The sequence below is a fragment of the Rattus norvegicus genome, chromosome 6 (genome assembly GCF_036323735.1).
Source record: "Rattus norvegicus strain BN/NHsdMcwi chromosome 6, GRCr8, whole genome shotgun sequence".
In the NCBI taxonomy this organism is placed as follows: Eukaryota; Metazoa; Chordata; class Mammalia; order Rodentia; family Muridae; genus Rattus; species Rattus norvegicus.
Window position 1 is genome coordinate 126,635,529 of NC_086024.1, and position 9,591 is coordinate 126,645,119.

The following is a 9,591-nucleotide window of genomic DNA, read 5'->3' on the forward strand; positions in this document are numbered from 1 at the left end:
TTATGCTCTAAGATGAAGAATCAACACATGGGACCTCATAAAACTGCAAAGCTTCTGTAAGGCAAAGGACAGTGTCAATAGGACAAAATGGCAACCAACAGATTGGGAAAAGATCTTTACCAATCCTATATCTGATAGAGGGCTAATATCCAATATATAGAAAGAACTCAGAAAGTTAGACTCCAGAGAATCAAATAACCCTATTAAGAAATGGAGTACAGAGGTAAACAAAGAATTCTCAGCTGAGGAATATCGAATGGCTGAGAAGTACCTAAAGAAATGCACAACATTCTTAGTCATCAAAGAAATGCAAATCAAAACAACCCTGCGACTCCACCTCACACCAGTTAGAGTGGCTAAGATCAAAAACTCAGGTGACAACAGATACTGGTGAGGGTGCAGAGAAAGAGGAACACTCCTCCATTGTTGGTGAGTTTGCAAGCTGGTACAACCTCTCTGGAATTCAGTCTGGCGGTTCCTCAGAAAATTCAACATAGTACTACCTGAGGATCTAGCTATACCACTCCTGGACATATATCCAAAAGATGCTCCAACATATAACAAGAATACATGTTCCATTATGTTCATAGCATTCTTATTTATAATAGCCAGAAGCTGGAAAGAACCCAGATGTCTTCCAACAGAGAAATGGATACAGAAAATGTGGTACATTTACACAATGGAGTACTAGTCAGTTACTAAAAACAATGACTTCATGAAATTCTTAGGCAAATGGATGGAACTTGAAAATATCATCCTGAGTGAGGTAACCAAGTCACAAGAGAATACACGTGGTATGCACTCACTTGTAAGTGAATATTAGCCCAAACGCTCAATTACCCAAGATACAATCCACAGACCACATGAAGTTCAAGAAGGAAGACCCAAGTGTAGATGCTTCATTCCTTCTCAGAAAGGAGAAGAAAAATATTCACAGGAGGAAATATGAAGATAAAGGTGGAGCAGGGACTGAAGGAAAGGCCCTTCAGAGACTGCCCCACCTGGGGATTTCCCCATATACAGCCACCAAACCCAGACACTGTTGCAGAGGCCAAGAACTGCATGCTGACAGGAGCCTGATATAGCTGTCTCCTGAGAGGCTCTGCCAGAGCATGACAAATACAGAGGCAGATGCTCACAGCCAACCATTGAACTGAGAACAGGGTACCCAATGGAGGAGTTAGAGAAAGGACTGAATGAGCTGAAGGGGTTTGTAACACCATAAGAAGAACAATATTATCAACCAGACCCTCCAGAGCTCCCAGGGACTAATCCACCAACTCAAGTGTACACAGTGATGGACCTATGGCTCCAACTGCATATGTAGCAGAGGACGGCCGTGTTTGGTATCAGTAGGAGGAAAGGCCTTTACTCCTGTCAAGGCTAGATGCTCCAGTGTAGGGGAATGTCAAGGCAGGGAGGTGGGAGGGAGTTGTGGGTAGAAGAACACCCTCATAGAAGCAGGGAGAGATAGTGGGTTTCTGGAGGGGAAACCAGGAAAGGGGATAACATTTGAAAAGTAAATCTTAAACCACCCCCCAAAAAGGGAAGAAAATAAGAAACTCAGTTGCCATAGGCAGTCCCTTACTCATGCAATCACATGTCCTGCCAGTTAATATGCAAAGCATTTATAAGATATTTAAGATACTTCAAAGCTTCCTAACTCCTATCTTGTTTTTTATTTCCCAGCATATACTTGACTTTGCACCCCCAAAGCCCAACCAGAGAAATCTTTCAGCGTGCATAAGAATGTCTGAGGAAGACTGAGAGCGATGGCGGGATGGTGACACTGCTTGCTCTCAGATTAAGATGTCAGTGTTATGATCAAGTGAGCCTCTGAGAAACAACAGAAAGACTTGCATGTCCAGAAAGGCTTTTTCTTTATGTGCTTGGGACAGACATTAGTACTTTCTTTAGTACCCCGCCATATTTCCTGATTCCTCTATATTGTCTAGAGCAGGAGAGAAGTCTTCTGATTTTCTGTGTAGTCTACATATCATCATCCATGTCAAAACTAATCAAAGTAACGGTAGCCACTAGAAAAAATCTGCACTGTGAGTCAACATAGCTAGCTTTAGTCTTCATCCATATAGTAGCCAAGTTAAAGTTTCGTCAGTGATAGGAAGAGCTTAGTTCCATGAAGTCAGTCTAGGATTTAGCCCCCTCTCATCTCATTAATTGCACTGTCAGTATCAGAATGCTCAGTAATGTTGCAAGGTGGTCAAGGAGTGGGAAGGAGAGTGAAGTTCAGACTTACTTGCTTTTAGTTATCCTTTTTTGATTTTACTTTTTATTTACATTTCAAATGTTATTCCCTTTCTTGGTTTCCCATCTATAAACCCCCTAACCTATCCCTCTCCCCCTTCTCTTTGAGGGTGTTCCCCCACCTATCTACCCACTCCTTCCCACCACCCCACCCTGACAGTCCACTGCACTGATGGGTCCAACCTTGGCAGGACCAAGGGCTTCTCCTTCCATTGGTGCCCCACAAGGCCATCCTCTGCTACATATGCAGCTGGAGCCATGGGTCTGCCATATGTACTCTTTGGATGCTGGTTTAGTCCCTGGGAGCTCTGGCTGGTTGGTATTGTTGATCTTATGAGGTTCCAAGCCCCTTCAGCTCCTTCAATCCTTTCTCTAACTCCTCCAATGGGGACCCAGTTCAATCACTGGCTGTGAGAGTCTGCCTCTGTATTTGTCATGCTCTAGCAGAGCTTCTCAGGAGACAGTTATATCAGGCTCCTGTCAGCACGCACCACTTGGCATCCCTCATAGTGACTGGGTTTGGTGGATATATATATATATGGGCTGGATCCCCAGGTGGTCAGGGACTGAATAGCCTTTCCTTCGGTCTCTGCTCCAATCTTTGTTTGCATATCTCCTCCTATGAATATTTTTGTTCCCTTCTAAGAAGGACTAAAGGACATAATGCAAAATACATTTAGTCCGACTTCAAAAGTCCCCATAGTCTATATCAGTCTCTACAATGTTAAAAGTCTAAGGTCAAAGTCGCTTCTGACATTCATCCAGTCACTTAACTGTAATCTCTAAAGCAAGACAGGAAACCAGCTAGGCAAACTCCAAACTCTGTAACTCCATGTCTAATGTCAAAGCAATCTTCAGATCTCCAATTCTTTTTTTTATCTTTGTTGACTGTAACAAACTTTTTCTCCTGGGGTGGTTCTACTCCCTGTGAGCATCTTTCCTCAGCAGATATCCCATGGCTCTGGCATCTTGAACATCTTGGAGTCTCCAAGGCAACTTCAACTTTACAGCTTCTTGCTCCAACACTGGGATCCACACATGATGTTCTGGGCTCCTTCCAAGGGCTTGGGTCACATCTCTAGCTCTGAGGCTGCGTCTTCACCAATGACCTTCCATGGCCTCTCACAGTGTCAAGTCTCAGCTGCTCTTCATGACCCCTTCATGCCTTCAAAACAAGTACCACCCAAGTGACTCTTACACATAACCAAGTACACCTGCAGCACAAGGTACAACCTTGGCTATCTCTGGAACAGAACTTTGTGTGCTCAGAAAACACCTCCCAGAAGATTTCACTTCAGTGATGCTGGTCTCTTCTTAATCACTGCTAATTTCTTAGCTCCAGTTAACCAGCATCAATTGTCCCAGTAGTCCCTTCTATTTTTGACTATAAAGCCTGAAGCTGCCGATTTCTGATGCTTTCTGGGGCTGTAACTTGTCCCCCACCCCCTTGATCTATTACATTATCACCAGCTTTCTGTTTTCTACTCCTTCACTGCCTAAGCTTGGCTGTCCTGGAACTTGCTCTGTAGATTGACCTTGAACTCAGAGATCTGCATGGTTCCATCTCCTGAATGCTGGGATCAAAGTCATGTACCATCATGCCTGGCCTTAGCTTTTCTCTAGTTGAAAGTTGCTCTATGCCACACTGGCCTCGAACTCAGAGATCTGCTTGCCTCTGTCTCTTGGGATTAAAGGTTTGTACCACCATGTTTGGACCTAAACTTCCTTGGGTGTGATCTTGCACCAAGGTCACCACTCCCTTAATCTCCTTGGACATGTTTATCTCCTTGAACATGAGATTCAGCTCCATGTCAATTGTTGGTGATCCTTTATTACTTGAACCGTATATTTTATATTTCTCCTTTCTCAACTTGCTCTTCATTAAAATATTCTTCATGAGACTAAACCAGAAACAACGTCTCTGCTGGGCTTTTTTAAGACTTCCTTTGTCGATGCAATTGATATAAACCTCTTTAGCTTAGCCTCAGGAAAACTCTCCAGACAAGGGCAAAAGTAGCCATATTCTTCACCAAAACAGCCTCTAGGCCACATTCTGAAATTCTTCTCCACTGAAACTTTTGGAGCTGGGTCTGCACAGTTCAAATCACTTTCAGGGAAAAAAAAGTTTTCCATATTCTTACTAGGATGGTCCATTAAATCCCACTTAAAGCATTCCACCACTTTCCAAATCCGAAGTCCCAAAATCCACATTCCTCCAAATAAAAACGTGGTCAGCCATTCTCTGCCACATGTGTATCTGAAGCCATGGCTCCATCCATGTATACTCATTAGTTGGTGGTTTAAGTCCTAGGGAACTCTGGGTGGTCCAGTTAGGAGGCAGAAACTGGTGAGTGCACCCTCTTAGAGGCAAAAGAGAGGGGGGAGAGGGGAGGGGGAGTTGAGGAGGGGTAACTGGGAAGGGGGATATCATTTGAAATATAAACAAATAAAATGATTAATAAAAAAAATGGTAAGGCCTATCACAGCAATACCCTGGTACCAACCTCTGTCCTAGTTTGGGTTTTGCTGCTATGAAGAAACACCAGGACTATGGCCGTTCTTATAAGGACAATATTTCATTGGGGCTGGCTTATAGTTTCAGAGATTCTGTCTATGAGAGCATGGCAGCATCCAGGCAGGAATAGTCCAGCAAAAGATGAGATTTCTACATCTTCATCTGAAGGCCACTAGGAGAAAACTGGCTTCCAGGCAACTAGGACGAGAGTCTTAAAGCCCCACACTGACAGTAGACAGAAGACACACTTCTTCCAGTAAGTCATACTTACTCCAACAAGGCTACACCACCAAATAGTGCTACTCCCTGGGCCAAGCATATTCAAACCACCATACATGGAAAGGGGCTTAGAACCCAAGCTCAGAAAGCTGGGGGGAAATGATCACTTAATAGCATCAAGTCCTGATACCCATCACCAATTCCAAAGAAGGGACTCACCAAGAATAGTTGCAGACAAGTTGTATAGACCTGCTCTCTGGAAATACACTCCTAAACTTAAGCCTTCTCTTCAGAAGTAGATCATAGAATTAGCCCAGGACTTCCTCCTCCACTATATCCATGCTCTTTGCAATGACTTTCAAATTCCTTCCACTGTAAGAGTGGGGAACATTTCCCTACCCTGGGGACTTGGGTTCAGCTATGTAATTTATTTTTCTCAAGAGAATTAAGTTGAAATAAAAGTTCTGAGCTTGAGCCTTAAGTAACTTTGTGTTTTCTGACTCTAATGTTCCTTCTACCAATGCTAGAAGATTTGCCCAGGTCAGTTATTAGAAAGTGAAAAACCCAGCCTAGATCAGCTCATGTCCAGCCAACCAAAAGACACATAAGAAATAATAGAGGACTGTTCTTTCATAACAGAATGCCTAGACACTAATCTTACACCTAAGTAATTCTTTAACATATCCTTCAAATGTTATTTTCTGGTATGGGGTAAGAAACGTGCCAGAATCCAGATCAGTGAAAGTCACTAGGGAATATCTGTTAAGCCAATAACAATTTAAGAAATTTAACTTCTCACTCTCAGGAAAATTCTATTCAATGGTTTCAGTTATTTGGGTTTGGAGATAAAATTATCACAGTAGTTGAAAGATTTGAAAACTTTTCAGAAAGCAACTTCAGAATATTAGTAATTGCAAAGTGCCTTTAAAATCATTATCTAGAGTCATAAAACACAGAGGAATCAAGTGGTGCTAACTTGGAAGTGTCATCTCTACTGAATAGCTTTCATAGTGCTGGAAGGTGCCTATGCACACTACTAGAAGAGAAAAGTAATCCTCAATCTTATATAGCTATGACCCCTATTAGCTACAATAAAGACTATCCTGGTAAGATATCCCCACTTGTATAATAGTGGCACAAATGTTATATGGGTAACAAATCACTCTCTAATTGCATTTAAGGCCCATTGACGCCGTTATTGGGGTTTAAAACCCTGTGACTAATTAGGTCATGGGTCCAAGGAAAGGATCTACTACACTACTCTGTTAAACCAGCAGAATCGAATACTATTAAAAAGACTCCTATTGACTTATTGCTGTATTTGTGGGTTAATGTATCTTTCAATCACATCAGAGACATTTCTTCTTGCTGTACATAGCAATTAACACAGACACCCATAAGAAGTCAAAGTGCAGAGAAGTCTTCACTAGTACTCAACTCCAGACAGAAAGTCTGCATAACACCCTTCTCATAAAACTCAGGGGTCTTCACGGAAGAGTGCGCAGAAAGATTGTTAGGAAACAGTGTTTTCCAGACGCAACAGAGCAGTTACACATGAACTCACAGTGGCTAAAAGCTCAGATGAAATTCTAGCTTGGGGGAGAGGGGACTTTGTCCCACCCCTAGCTGAGGAACTGTTAGCATTCAACAGCTGCTGGGAGAGGGAGAGTCAGTTTTCTTTAAGGGTGTGGCTCCTGGTAGGTTGACCACAATCCAGGGAAGGCCCCACACCCAGAAGTATATAGGCAACACAAATTGAACTCAATGAGTTTTGAGAGAAAGAGAGAAGGGGAGAGAAGGAGGAATAAATAGAGGGAGAGATGAAGGGAGGAAGTAAAGAGGGGAGGTTGAACAGAAGGAGGGAGGGGGAAAAGGGGGGAGGGAAAGAGGGAGCAGTATGAGGTTGATGGGTAGGAAGGAAGCTGTGGTTGGTTTGGGAGGAGTTGGGAGAAGTAAACATGATCAAAATATATTGAATGAAATTCTCACAGAATTAATAAAAACATTTAATTTTTTCATTAGTATCTATTGAAACCCATTATTTGTATTCTTTTGCTTTCAGCACTTAGGACTGCCAAGCAAAATTCTTAGGCACTTGAGAATGCCAAGACTTTCTTCCTTTTATTTTAAGTCTACTCCAAGACCATGAGGAAAATTCATGAATCAATGTGGTCGACACATGAAACAAAAATCCATAGACATGTTTTTCAGGCACTTGTGTATTTAGTTTGTTCGTTTCATTTAAAGTACACACTGGTTCTGAATGAATTAAAAGCGTGGGTAAAGTCATCAAAGGACTTTATAAGCCTGATTTTCCAGACATTCTTTCTTCCTTTAACATTCCCAGTTTTGTTTTTTTTTTGTTTTGTTTTTTGCTAGCTTCCCTTCTTCCAGCTTATGAAAGGATTGGTGTACTTTTTGAGGAAGTGTGGGAAGTCTACAATCTGTCTCCTATTTGATGCAGATTGCATTTACCAAAAGAAATAAACAACGAAATGCATTTGTAGCACAACTGGATAGCAGCTCCATAAAGTCACTCCTCCCCCTCTCCCCCACCATTAATTAATTACTTTACCTTTCATCCCAATTGTTGCCCCCATTTCTCCCAGTCCCCACTTCAAACAGTCCCCCCACCATCCCCTCTCTCCCCCTCTGATCAGGTGGAGGCCCCCCCTACATATTCCCCCACTGATATATTAAGTCTCTGCAGTATTAGGCACATCCTCTCCCACTGACGCCAGACGAGGGGGCCCAGCTAGGGGAACATATAGGCAGCCTTAAGGACAGCACCCTGCTCCAGCTGGGAGACCCACACAAAGATCAAACTGCACATCTGCTACATATGTGGAAGTAAAGTCTAGGTCTAGCCTGGGTATACTCTTTGGTTGGTGGTTCAGTCTCTGGGAGCCCTCAGGGATCCAAGTTAGTTGACTCTGTTGGTCTTCATGTGGAGTTCCTATCCCGTCTGGGGCACTCAATCCTTCCCCCCAACTCTTCCATAAGACTCCCCAAACTCTGTCCCATCTTTGGCTGTGCGTTTCTGTGTCTATTTCAGTCAGCTGGTGAATGAAGCCTCTCAGAGGACAGTTATGCTAGGCTCCTGTCTGCAAGCATAACAGAGCAGCATTAATAGTGTCACGATTGATGCTTGCCATGGGATGGATCTCAAGTTGGGCCGGTTATTTGTTGGGCATTCCCTCATTCTCTGCTCCACCTTTGTCCATGTGTTTCTTATAGACAGGTCAAATTTTGGTTTGAAAGTTTTGTGTGTGGGTTGGTATCCTTATCCCCCAACTTGGGGATCCTGCCTGGCTACAGAAAGAGGCCACTTCAGGTTCCATATTCCTGCTGGGAATTTCAACTAAACGAACCCCCATAGATGCCTCAGAGCCTTCCTCATCCCAGGATGAGGATATCTGTCATAGCCTAGAGATGTTCCCTCCCACCCTCACCAGCCACCGACTCCATTCATTCTCCTGTCCCTCTGGTCCTCTCTCCAGTCTCTCACTACACCTGCTCATTCCCCTCCTATCCCCTCTCCCACCCCCTCCATCTGCCTCCTATGACTATTTTATTGCCTCTTCTAAGTGAGATTCAAGCATCCTCCCTTGGGTCTTAATTATTGTTTAACTTCTTTGGGTCTGTGGGGTGTAGCATGGGGATCCTGCACTTTATAGTTAATAGCCACTTATAAATAAGTACATACCATGCATGTTCTTTTGGGGTCTGGATTACCTTGATCAGGTTGATTTTTTCTAGTTCTGTTCATTCGCCTGCAAATTTCATAATGTCTTTGTTTTTAATAGCTGGGTAGTATACCATTGTATAAATGAATCATATTTTCTTTATCCAGTCTGAGGTTGAGAAGCATTTGAGTTGTTTCTAGTTTCTGGCTATTACAAATAAAGTTGCTATGAACATAATGGAGCATGTGTCCTTGTGGTATCGTAGAGCACCTTTTGAGTATATGCCCAGGAACAGTATAGTTGGGTCTTCAGGTACAACCATTCCCAATTTTCTGAGATACCACCATATTGATTTCCAGCAATGGAGGAGTGAAACCCTTGCTCCACATCCTCATCAGCATGTGCTATCACTTGAATTTTTGATCTTAACCATTGTGATAGGTCTAAGAGACATTTTGATTTTCATTGCCTGATGACTAAAGACATCGATCATTTCTTCAAGTGCTTCTCATTCACTTGAGATTCCTCTGTTGAGAATTCTCTATTAAGCCCTGTACCCCATTTTTTATTTGGGTTATTTGGTTTGTGTCTACTTCTTGAGTTTTTTAATATAATACTTTAGATATTAGTCCTCAATCAGATGTAGAGTTGGTAAAGATCTTTTCCCAATCTGTAGGCTGTCCTTTTGTCCTATTGACAGTGTCCTTTGCTTTACAGAAGATTTTCAGTTTCACAATCAATTAGAAACAAAGAGAACAATACAAAGAATCAACCGAAACAAGAACGGGTTCTTTGAAAAATTAAACAAGACAAGCAAATCCTTAGCCAAACTAACTGAAAGACAGAGAGACAATATCCAAATTAACAAAATCAGAAATGAAAAGGGAGACAAAACAACACTGAGGA